The sequence below is a fragment of the Microtus pennsylvanicus genome, chromosome 17 (genome assembly GCF_037038515.1).
Source record: "Microtus pennsylvanicus isolate mMicPen1 chromosome 17, mMicPen1.hap1, whole genome shotgun sequence".
Classification (NCBI taxonomy): domain Eukaryota; kingdom Metazoa; phylum Chordata; class Mammalia; order Rodentia; family Cricetidae; genus Microtus; species Microtus pennsylvanicus.
In genome coordinates, this window is record NC_134595.1 from 33,235,057 (window position 1) to 33,247,815 (window position 12,759).

The following is a 12,759-nucleotide window of genomic DNA, read 5'->3' on the forward strand; positions in this document are numbered from 1 at the left end:
AAACTAGATTCCATCTAGAGATTCTCACAAGTTCTATAGAGCAATGAAAACTACAAATCTTAAAAAAAAAAAAGTTCTAAGTAGTTTTATGACAACGACCACTTGGGGACTCAAGGGAAGTGACTGACTTGGGGTTTCCACTCAGAACCGCTTTACAGTCAGTAGTAGTGACCTGTACAGCACATCTGATGGAAGGAAAGAAAAACATCAGCAGCTGCACAACAATGTGACTCCTGTGCAAAGACTCCGAGCCCCCAAGATCTGCCTGTCACCATAAAGTCCAAGAAGTAAAGCCTTCAATGTGTCTTCAGCTGCTAAACCACAACCTGCTGGTTTTTGAAACAGGGTCTCAACTATGTAGTCCTAGCAAATTCATAGATATCCACCTACCTCTCTCTGCCTCCCAAGTGCTGGTATTAAAGGCATCTATCACTATGGCCTGGCCTATGGCCTAATTTTAATGCTATGCTGAGACAGAACCTTAAAATCCACAAGTGGCTTTGTAGTTATAAAAAGTGCTCTGGAACACAACCACCTCAAGCAGTTTCTTAGCTAAGGTCACATGACGAGAATACTGTCAAAAGATCAGGTATGGTGGCACATACCTGTATTCCCAACACTGAGAAGGCAGAGAAGCAAGAGGATCATGGCACTGAGGCTTGCCTGGACTACACAGCAAGAGCTTGTCTCAAAGGGTTGGAGAGATGGCTCAGTGGTTAAGAGCACTGGCTGCTTTTCTAGAGGACCCAGATTCCATTCCCTGCATCCACATGGCAGCTCACAACCATCTCCAATATCCTCTTCTGGCCTCTGCAAGCACCAAGCATGCACATGGTATACAGAAATACATGAAAGTCAAACATCTTACACATAAAATTTTTAAAAAAAAGTCATTTTTTAATTAAGACAAGTTGACAATTTTAATAGCTATAAGAAAACAACTTGAGAAAACCCACTCCACTTTTAATTCTGCAAAAGTAGACATGTTACAATGTCCTCAAGTTCACCCAACAAGTCTTAGATTTCTACATTTAATATTATTTACTCTATTTATTTATCTATTTATTATTTATAACGTGGGGGGGGGGAGTGCTGATGAGGCCAGAAGAATGCCTATCCTCACTGGGGCTGGCAGTTGTGAGCTTCTAAATTTGAGTACTAACTGACTCCCCCACCAGGTCCTCCTGATGAACAGCAAGTGCTCTTAGCTGCCGAGCCATTACTTCAGCACCATAAACTGTATTTTTTAAAGAAGGAGGAATAGGGGGTAGAGCTAGATTATACAACAAACTCTCCTACAGACTTAACTCAAGATCCAAGGTATCTCCTTAACTCAAATTAATAAAATACTTTAGTTAACAACAACAAAAATAATAATATTGTGTTCCTTACTATAGAGAGGTAACTTTAAAAGCAGTTTCATTTTCTTGTTTTTTCAGACAATCTTTCACATAGCCCAGGCTGGCATCCAACTCACCCTGGTAGAGGATGACCTTGAACTCCTGATCCTCTAGCTTTCTTCCTCTCAAGTGCTAGGATTACTGGACTGAACCACCCAAGTTTGGCGACAAACTTGATTTTGTCCCTTTTCTCATGACCTCACACAAAATTAAAGGCAAATCAACAATGGCATCATTTTATATTCCTATGAAATTAATGTATTTCTCATTTATATGAGAAGATGAAAAAATTAATAAATAATAATCTAGTCAATAATATTAAGTTCTGGGGCTGAAGATACATATATATAACTCAATGAAGAGTACTTGCTTGGCATGCATGTGGCTCTGGGTTTGATTTCCAGCAATCCATGCGGGGAGGAAGAGTGAGAGGCTAGTAATCACTCTGGTGGAGGCAAGAAGATCAAGAGATACAAGGTAAGCCAGGTGGTGGTGGCGCACACCTTTAATCCCAGCACTCAGAAGGCAGAGGCAGGCCTCTGTGAGTTCGAGGCCAGCCTGGTCTACAAAGCGAGTTCCGAGTTCCAGAACAGACTCCACAGCTACAAAAAACCCTGTCTTGAAATCCACACAGACACGAGAGAGAGAGAGAGAGAGAGAAAGAAAGAGAGAAAGAGAGAGAGAGAGAGAGAGAGAGAGAGAGAGAGAGGGAGAGAGAGGGAGGGAGAGAGAGGGAGAGAGAAATTTGAGGTCAAGGTCATCCTTAGCTACTGAGTTCAGTTCAAGGTTGGCTTGGTCTTCCTGACCTCCTGTTTGGGGAGAATGGGGGTTGGAGAGGGGGGGAGGGGAGATAATGGACCTTAAGCCAAATGACCTGGGTTTGTATGCTAGTAGGAAGAGCCAATACCACAATTTGTCCTCTGACCCCCAAACAAAACTCACACTTTTTTTTTGTTGTTTTTTGGTTTTGTTTTTGAGACAGGATTTCTCTGTGTAACAGCCCTGGCTGTCCTGGAACTAGCTCTGTAGAACAAGCTGGCTTTGAAGTCACAGAGATCCACCTCCAAGTACGGGATTAAAGGCATCTGGTTCGCAAATATTTTTAAACAAAAGAAATAAAGTAAACTTACAAAGGAAAAAAAATATATTTTAGAGATACAGTTCTTCAGGGCCTCAAAAATCAATGGTAATTTTGTAACATCACCAGAAAACACTAACAAGGGGGCTACCAGGGAGTAAAAGTCCCTGCTGCCAAGACTGATAACCTAAGTTTAATTCCTGTAACCCACACAGTGGAAGGAGAATTTCCACAAGCTGTCCACCAACCTCCATAGGCACTCAATGGTATGGATGCTTTCATATTCATATGCATATATACACATACACACACAAATGTAATTTTCAAAAACTGCTAATGCGGGTCAAGGGGAAATTAAAAGGTTCAGATTTATACAAGAATGAACAAGCAGCATTAAGAAAATTCAAACTATTGAAAGAAAATAGGACATTTAACTTGCCTCTAATATATGCAGGCTCAACCTATGAGACTGGTCCAACTATATAATAAAACAGAAAGTACATTAAATTTAATAAGTAGGGACTAATGAAAAACTGAAAAAAATAGTGTTTTTTTTGAAGAGACACAAACCACAGATCTTTTAGAAAAACCAGGAATAAAATTTATCTTGCTACCTTCCCTTATGAAGGTCAACAAAAAGAAAATGCATGTAAAGTATTAAAATGCAGAGTCATAAGAACGAATAAACTGATATGACATCAGAGATATTGTAATTTGGAAATGTCATTTCAAAAATTCACAGGGAACACAATGTAGATGTAATCAGTTAAAACACCACCTCAGCACTATCATCACCATGTCCTCTGCTGCTGCAAAACACCATTCATTATTCTGACCTTGCAATTCCTATCTTCACTTGACTTTGAGACAAGTCTACTACAAATTATTTTTCATACAAGCAATTCATCAGCAAAAAAAGAAAAGAAAAGGGAAAAAAAGGCTTCAAAAGTCAAAATACTAAATTTATCAGGTAAGTTAAAATGAAAGATTATTAAATCAGCCATTTATGAATATAAAAATAAACTGAAAGGCCCTCAGGAAAAAAACAAATTTCCCCAATCTATAAAGCATATCACTTTGAGAACTAGTCTGAAAAGGAAAAGGGGAAAAATAGAAAACACTCAACAGAAGCAAAGTCATATAAGGGATACCAATACATATTAGGGGAGCGGGTCCCTGAGCCAATTAAAAACAGGCAGGGCTATACAGAATTACAAGACACTCTTTACTAGTGTGTATCAGTTATGGACAATTTAAGCTAATATACTGATTCATTTGATTATATTCCTTAATCACTAGTGTCCAAAGGCAATTCCTCATTTTCCTACATACATTTCCAAATAGTCTAAAATTTCCAATTCTTTTTTTGCTTTGTTTTGGCAGTACAGAGGACTGAACCTGGTCATCGTGCATGCTAGGCAAGCGGTCTACCACTGAGTTCTTCTGAGTCTTACCAGGTAGTCCGTGAGCTTGCAGTGCTTCTACTTCAGTCAATCAAGAAGCTAGGATACCCTTCTTTAAAGGCCATGCCTTTTGAGAAGTATTTCCAGGCAGCCTTAACAAAAACACAACTAAAAACTTACTTTTAAAATAATTCATTAAACTTCCGTAAAATATATGAACATCCTGAGTTTTCCAAATGAATGGGGAGGGAGGGATCTTGGCTCAAGTCTATAGTATCTGATTTTCTATAGATCTCAGCACTTGGAAAACTGAGACAGGAGAGTTTGAGGACAGTCTGGGTTACACAGACACACACACACAAAGTCAGAAGGGAAAATAAGAGACACACACACTCACCTGGGTTACACACACCAAGTCACAAGGGAAAAGAAGAGTCACATACACACACCTGGGTTACACAGACGGACACAAAGTCAAAAGGGAAAGAGTCTCACACACCTGGGTTTGTGTGTCTCTCTCTCCCTCTCATACACACACACACACAAAGTCAAAACAGGCAAAAGAAGAGGTATGTAGACATACTGCTCTCAGTTTCTTCCTCACCCCAGTCTCTTCAGCCTAGACAGACTCATGTTCCTCCCAGCAAGCCCTTAACAGGTCCTGCTGTCAAGTTTTGTCTTTGTCTAAGGGTCTTTGCCCTTTTTGCCTCTTCGATTGAAGCAACCTGCCTTCTACCTATGAGGTGTTTCCTCAAATTTGAGAGGAGACTTACCTGTAAGTCTCCTCAGGCAACTAAACTTAAAAATTAACCCTTCCCACAACTATTATCCTGTCTCCCTATCTCATTTTTTTCAACATCAATTACTCCTACTTTATACAGATGGTCCCTGCACAGAACTGACTTACAATTTTCCACTTTACTATGATGTAAAGACAACATGGACTCAGTGGAAACCATTTCTTCAAATTTTGTTTTCTTCCTGAGTTAGCAATATATGGTACAATACTCCCTGGCATTGCTGGCTAGGAACAGAGAGCCACGAGAATCACAATATGGTCATACAATCATGAGGGGGAAATAATCAAGATTCTACATGCGGTTCTGCAGTTAAAATGGGCAGTAGGCTGATTGTACTAACTGCCATTTTCAGCTTACAAAATTTTCAACCTACAGTAAGTTTAAGGGATGTAGCCAATCATTACATCAGAAGCATTTGTGTGTACTTTTACTTAAGTATTTAGATGTCTAGAAATGAGCTCCACAGAAACCGAAATTTTTGTCCTCAGAGTCACCACTGTAGTAAGTACTTGAAGTGTGTCCAAAAAAGAATGATAGTTATAAAAAAACGAAACAGCATATAGTCTCTTCTTCCCCAGCCACCCTAAAGTCTTTGTCAAGTACCAAAAAAGGTATGGTCTTTTCCTTTCTTAGCAAATCACTAACATTCGTTTATGTTAACTCCTCAATGTTGATATTTTTCCAGATACGTGTCAATTCTAAATGTTTTTCTAGTGTCTTCTAATGTGACAATAAAGTATATATCACAGTTTAAACAATTAAAAAGCTGCTACACTAGGGAAACATCATTGAGGACCAAGTATGTGTTCTCATCAAAATGGGCAATTTCTGCCAGTCAGAGTCGCCAAATTAGAAGGATGGGAATAAATGTACAATAAGAATGATAAATTTTATCATCTAGAAAGTCAATGTTACGAAAACAGGAGAAACTACAGAAGACTTTAGTCCCTGAATAAAACTCTGAGCTAAAACTCCTTATAATCCAAGGGATATGGTAGGAAGGCATCAGGGCCTCAAGTCCCTCAATTTCTTATGGTGGACTACTTACCTTCCTAATAGAGCCATTAGGTGTGTTAAAGTGCTTTGACTTTCAAGAAAACGGGAGGGGAGGGGAGACAGTGCTGATAACTGCAAAGCAACGTTACTGCTTCCCAAACGCGGTCAAACAACCTGCTTCTTCCATGCCCTCCCTTCCCTGCTCACTTGACTATTTTCAGCTACAAAACTGAAGTGTTCAAGAGTGCTTCGTGGGAAACTGCTTGCCCATTGCAACCCGGTGTGAACATTCGGGTGCCCGGAGCTGCCCCGGGCTCTACTTTCCCAAGCCTCTCAGTCCCAGGATCAGATGATGACTCCACCTCGCCTGGGGCCTGCTCCAGACCCGTCCACCGGCCGGGGAAGCAGTCTGTGCCAGTCCAGATGCTCGGTGGAGAAGGCAAGGGCGCACCTCCCCGGGGCAGGTGCGGGCAGGAGCGCCGGCGGGAGCAGCTGTCGGCTCGCAGCAGCTGTTAGCCGGGGCACCCCGAGGCTGCGCGGGCGGCCGGCCCCAAGGAGCGGGCAGCGGAAGGCGAGCCCTCCGGCCTGACACTGCCCACCCCGCCTCCCGCCTCCTCGCCACGGCTTCTTCCCCCCACGATGCCACGGGGGTGAAGGCAGAGGGCTGCCCTCGGCCAGAACGCTCCCTGGCCCCGCGGCGGCCCTCGCACTGGAGGAGGCTCCTGCCGACCCCGCACCTGCCCTGTCCACACGTCTGACGCCCCCAGCCGGCCGTAGCCGCTGCCGGGCAGCCTCAAGTGTGTCCATGCGGCCGCTTCGGACCGGAATGGCGGGGACGCGACGGTAGGCGCCGAGCCACGGAGGCTCGGGGTACCACAGCAGGGCCTGGGCACGGGATGGCCGCGGGCAGGGGAGACACACCGAGCCACTGGTTACCTGCGGTCCGGGACAGGAGTCTCTCAGAACCCAAGTCAATCCTCAGCCTCAACAACACAAGATGGCCGACACGTCGCCACGCACATCACGTGACTCCCCGCGCCGCCCCGCCCCCCGGCCCGCCTACTTCCCCCTCCTTGCTCCCTCCCTGCACTCCAGCTTCCCACGACAGCTTTCCCTTCCTCGGAGGACCGCCCCTCCAGTCGGACACGCCCCTTCTCGAGACCCGGATGCAGGGCTGGGAAAGGGCGGAGCAGCGGCGGCGCAGGCGCATTCGGGGGCCTTTGACTGAGGTTTCTACCCGCCTTAGAGTTGAGCAGGCATCCCGAGTTGGAGCCCGGCCAGAAGCCCTGTGACTCACTGTCCGATGCAACCAATCCAGGGCCAGTTTGCAATACAGAAATCTCTGCACCACTTAGGAGCTGGTTTTCCAAGCTAGAACTTTTCCATAGCTTTGGTCTAGCATTTTCCTGCCAGTTTGTCCCTCATGGAGCAAATGGTGAGGCTGAAATTCAAAGCAGGTCCTCTTGTAGTAGAAGTGGGAATTTGTTCTGGAGTGTTGGAATGTGACAGCTGGGAAGGGTTTTTGAAGTTCTGACTCTCCCACTACGTGCGGGTCTACAACCCCTTTATATACTGCTACTGCGTTCCCTTTTTCGGGCTGCTAGATAATGGATAAGAAACCCAGCTATACAGAAAACAGGAAATTATCCGCTGTCCTTCTGGAACTTGTGTTTAGCTGCACATACTATATACTTCTAGTGGCTAAGCTTGGTACAGCTACCATCTCAAGTCATCACAGCCTTTCTGGCGCCATTAGTCTTTTCGTATCCCTCTACCTCATTTGGAGTTTGGGATCAACCCAGGGCTTTACTCAACCAGTGAACTACATCCTCCAGCCCTTTTATGATTCTTCCCTCCAACTTTTTCTTTTTTACAAATACTCCTAAATTTCAATTTCCCAAATATTCTTAAATTCTCTCTTCCCCTTCTCTCTCTCTCTCTCTCTCTCTCTCTCTCTCTCTCTCTCTCTCTCTCTCTGTCTCTCTCTCTCTGTGTGTGTGTGTGTGTGTCTCTCTCTCTCTCTCTCTCTTTCTCTCTCATCTTTCAAGACAGGGTTTTTCTGGAACTCATTTTGTACACCAGGCTGGCCTCTAACTCACAGAGATCTGACTGCCTCTGCCTCCCAAGGGCTGGAACTAAAGGCTTGCGCCACCATGCTGGGCTAGCCCTTTATCTCTTAAGAAGTTATTTTTTCTTTAAGATGTATTTATTTATTTAGTATACAGTGTTCTCTGTGCATGTATGCCTGCACACCAGAAGAGGGCACCAGATATCATTACAGATGGTTGTAAACCACCATGTGGATGCTAGGAATTGAACTCAGTACCTGGAAGAACAGCCAGTGCTCTTAACCTCTGAACCATCTCTCCAGGCCCTTTGTCAGGATAATCACAGCAAGAGGAAAGATGATTCAGAAAAGGAAAGGGGAAATACGACCAATGAAGGCGGCACGGCAGTCTGAAGGATCAACTGGAGAGCAGTGCTGCTCCCAGCCTCCAGGTGGCTCTCAGTGAAAGAAGGCATTTCTTCCTCTCACTTGGAAAGGGGTGGACAGTTATATGGTGTTAGTTTGACGTCATCAGAAAGTGCCAAACTTTTTCCAAGTGCCTGGGCCATATGTTCCTTCCTAACTTATAAGCTTACAGAAAGCAAGAACCAATCTATGGGATGATGATGGTGATGGTGATGGTGACAAAAGCTGACGAAACCCCATGCTTTTATGCACAGTGCATCCAGTATTATTCACCTCTGCATCTTGGCAACTGCCATTGTCCTGACACATGATAAATGCTCAACAAACACCTTTAGAACCAAACTCTAATTTAGGCAGTTCCTCAATGGGAAAGCCGATCCTCTCAGAAGGACTCCAAGCTGTGTCAAACTGACAATGAAGGCTAATTAAAACATGCCTTGAGATTAAACCACAAGAAGAAGCCCATGTGTGTGGCTTCTTCATCAACAGCACCAACTGGAGTCTCAGCCCACAGCCAGACATCAGAGTGGAAAAAGCCACTCGATGAATCTGGCCCTGCCAGTCAGGTCATCCCAGGGCATCTAAGCCCAAGACGTCATGAAGGAGAGACAAGCACCTTCATGGCAGTTTGTCTGAATTCCTGATCCATTGAACTCATCAACATAATAAAATGGACCTTTGAAGCCATTATGTCTTAATTTGTTTACAGCAGCAAGAGTCTGGAACATCATGATTATGGATTCAACTCTGTCTCCCCAAAAGATATACTGATATATATCCTAACCACCAAGTGATGTGGGAGTGTCATATCTGTTGATTTCATTAGCTAAGCAATAAAGAAACTGCTAGGCCCATTGGATAGGCCCACCCTTAGGTGGGTGGAGTAAACAACAGAATGCCGGGAGGAAGAGGAAGTGAGGTCAGACTCCACAGCTCTCCTCTCCGGAGCAGACGCAAGAGAGACGCCATGCTACCTGCTCCAGGGAAGACGCACACTATGAAGCTCCAACCCAGGATGGACTTAGGCTAGAATCTTCCCGGTAAGCGCACCTAGGGGCGCTACACAGATGATTAGAAATGGGCCAGAGCAGTGTTTAAAAGAATACAGTGTCCGTGTAATTATTTGGGGCATAAGCTAGCCGAGCCAGGTGGCTGGGGATTTGGGGACCCAGTCCCGCCGCCCCATATTACTACAGATGACGCCCAGACGTGTGGCTAACTGAGTCCACAGAAAGCCTGAGAAGGCTTAAAAATAAGGGAGAGAGCATTTAACACAGATTTTTGCTGTTTGTTGGTGGCGTGCTGTAGAGAGATTTCCTGATTCAGCAACAGCAGCAGAAAAAAAGCTGCGTTATTTTAAAGTGTGGCTTCCTGGGGCTGTGCTGCCAGTGCAAACTCTGGCTTTATGTTTGTGTTCCCGCTTGGGATCCGAAGGAGAGTGCTCTGAGACCTTGACGATGACTCAGAGCTCCCCGCCTGCTCCTGGGCAGAAGGCAGAATCAGGCTTAGGCAGGCGGAAGAGCATGGCGGATTCCTGCTGCCATACAGAGACGTGTTTTCAGACTGCGCAGTGCTCTGCGTGTCAGATTTGGATGTTACTTGGATGAAAAGAATTTCTGTGCTGCGTGCTCAGTCTCAGAATTAAAGTGCTGAGTGCCGCTCCTACCTGGTGGCCCCAGAGCTAGCACAAAATGGTACGTCCTCCATTTTGAAATTTTCCTGACTCAGCTTCAGCTGCAAATCCCTGCAGCTCATTAAGAGGTCCTGCCACGAAACACTTAAATGGTGTTGACGAAAAGCTGAATGCATGCTTTTCGGTTTTCAGGCGTAGCAGGAAAAAAGCTGCGCCGTTTTAAAATGCCGGCTTTCTGGGCTATCCTGCCAGGGCAAACTCTGATTGTTTGAGGCAGGAGGGCCGGCTACCGAGAGAGGACTTGAGTGTTGTCTGTTGTAGCTCTCTGGCTGGCAGGTACCTTGAAATGCCAGTTGTGGCTATAAACATGGCTGCAGCCTGTATATCCGCCATGAGGCTGGAAAGCTAAGAAATGGACTGGATCTAGCTGGCAAAGCCACGCCTTTAGTCCTACTGAGATTGCTTGGTAAATTAAAGGCTCTTGTGGTCAAAAAACAGAGATATACAGTAAAGAGAGATTCAAAGACAGAGAAAATTTCTGAATGGTTTAAAGTGTGTTAAAAATATATGCAGACTAAAAGTTAAAATTCTTAAAGCAAACCTCTGTGACTTCAAGGTGTGGTAGCACACGCCTTTAATCCCAGTGCTTAGAAGGCAGAGACAAACAGATCTCTGTGAGTTCAAGGTGTAGTAGTGTACGCCTTTAATCCCAATGCCTGGGAGGCAGAGACGGGCGGATCTCCGAGAGTTCAAAGACAGCCTGGTCTACAGATGTACGCTCAAAAAGCAAAAAGTTAACGTAGGAATGTCACAGCTTAGATTCTTAAGTGCCTAGTGATTTAAAGGCGCAAATCAAAAGTGCTCCTGGATAGTAAAAAATTGCAGATTCACAATAGGACAGATTCAGACCACTAAATGAGTCACACTGTTGGTTGAATGTACGTAGGCTTGGGAGAGAGAAGAAAAAGAATATAGAAAATAAAGTTAATGTTAAAAAAAAAAAAGGTAAAGTCTTTAGAGTACAGATAGTTAAGAGATTAAAAGAAATAAAGAAATATAAGCCGCGTAAAGATGGAAAATTCACAGAGAGTCTGGATTATGTACATTGTGTTTTCTTTAAAATTTTTGACTGTGAAGGAGCTAAGTACAGAGAGACATTTCATTATATGGGCTGCCAACTGGAACCAGAATGGATATAAGGGTATTACGATTTCAGAATTTGGATCTAAGGATATGATACTTTGGAAAAGAGATTCTTCTTTTGTTTTCACAGAGGATGAGACTCTATGGATTTCTTCTATTCCGATTTGGTATGATGGACCACGTCCTCCTGAAGGTTTGCTGTGAACATCTTCAGAAAATTGCTTTGCTCAACTGCCAACTGAGATGAAACCTGGCACACAGGTTACACCCTAAAATCATTAACGACGCCCCCATTCAGCAGGAAGCAGTTTGGAGAGAAAAAACTGCGCCCATGTTCCCAAAAATTGTTTATAAATGTTCTTTTACATTTAAAGGGGGATATGATATAGACATGAATAATTTGCATTAGTATAGATTTTGCTTTATTGATAGAGATTTACGGTCAATTTTGTTATATGTATAAATGTTTCTGATGTAACTTTTACTTGATAACTGTTTTGTTATATGTAATTTTGCTATGTTAAGGTTAAAGCCTTCCTTTTTTGTTTAAACAGAAAAAGGGGAAGTGATGTGGGAGTGTCATATCTGTTGATTTCATTAGCTAAGCAATAAAGAAACTGCTAGGCCCATTGGATAGGCCCACCCTTAGGTGGGTGGAGTAAACAACAGAATGCCGGGAGGAAGAGGAAGTGAGGTCAGACTCCACAGCTCTCCTCTCCGGAGCAGACGCAAGAGAGACGCCATGCTACCTGCTCCAGGGAAGACGCACACTATGAAGCTCCAACCCAGGATGGACTTAGGCTAGAATCTTCCCGGTAAGCGCACCTAGGGGCGCTACACAGATGATTAGAAATGGGCCAGAGCAGTGTTTAAAAGAATACAGTGTCCGTGTAATTATTTGGGGCATAAGCTAGCCGAGCCAGGCGGCTGGGGATTTGGGGACCCAGTCCCGCCGCCCCATATTACTACAACCAAGTACCTCAGAATGTGAGTTTATAGATCTACTGACAGGTCTTCAAAAGTTACTCCAGATAAAATGAGTTGAGTTGGAGTGGGTCCTTATCCAATATGGCTGGTGCCCTTGTAAAAATGGAGAAAGAAAGCTAAGCCGAAAATCTCTGCACGCCGAAGGGTGAGGCAGCAGGATCAATGTGAGCTGAACGTGAGCCTCTTTTCTTTAAGAAGTTACCAAGCATCACTATATTGTTATAGTGAAGGAAATGGACCAATAGAGGACTCTTAAAGGGCTGACGTAAAACAAAGGGAAAACTTCAGGAAGGTTGTCTAAAGATTGCAAACCAGAGAGCTAAGGAAACAGCAGGAGAGGCCATAGGGATGACAACTATGGAAATAAATCCATTTTTGCATTTTACAAAAACATACTTTTACTGTAAAACTTCTTGGACATTTAAAATTCTTTTCCAATCTTTGAAAGCCCAAGAAAAGACGGGCAGTGGTGGCACATGCCTTTAATCCCAGCACTCAGAAGGCAGAGAAGCAGGCAGAACTATGAGTTCGAGACCAGCCTGGTCTACAAGAGCTAGTTCTCAGACAGGTTCCAAAGCTACAGAGAAACCCTGTCTCAAAAAAAACATAAACATAAACAAAACAAAACCTTGACAAGATGCATTATTTCACCTAATGCTCCATGGTATGGCCCAATAATATCTATTTTCTCTATTTTTAACATTGTTTTAGTTAGGGTTTTTATTGCTGTAAAAAGACACCATGACCATGGCAGCTCTTATAAAGAAAATATTTAATTGGGGTGCCTCACTTAAAGTTTCAGAGGTTCAAGTCATTATCATCTTGGCAGGGAGCATGGCAGCATGC

The 12,759-nt window shown here is 44.0% G+C and overlaps 1 protein-coding gene across 6 annotated transcripts in view; it reads right to left on the reverse strand.

The window, feature by feature from the left end:
• Nucleotides 1-6,717, reverse strand: part of Gigyf2 (GRB10 interacting GYF protein 2) — a 138,991-nt gene extending 132,274 nt beyond the window's left edge. For 2 of the 6 annotated variants that reach the window (XR_012908193.1, XM_075951865.1), the window contains exon 1: nt 6,614-6,697. The gene's annotated coding sequence lies outside the window, so the exon portion shown is untranslated. Of the gene's footprint in view, nt 1-6,613 lie in introns of all 6 variants that reach the window. The other 4 variants (XR_012908194.1, XM_075951862.1, XM_075951863.1 and 1 more) reach the window with 4 other exon arrangements.
• Nucleotides 6,718-12,759: the final 6,042 nt, after the last annotated feature.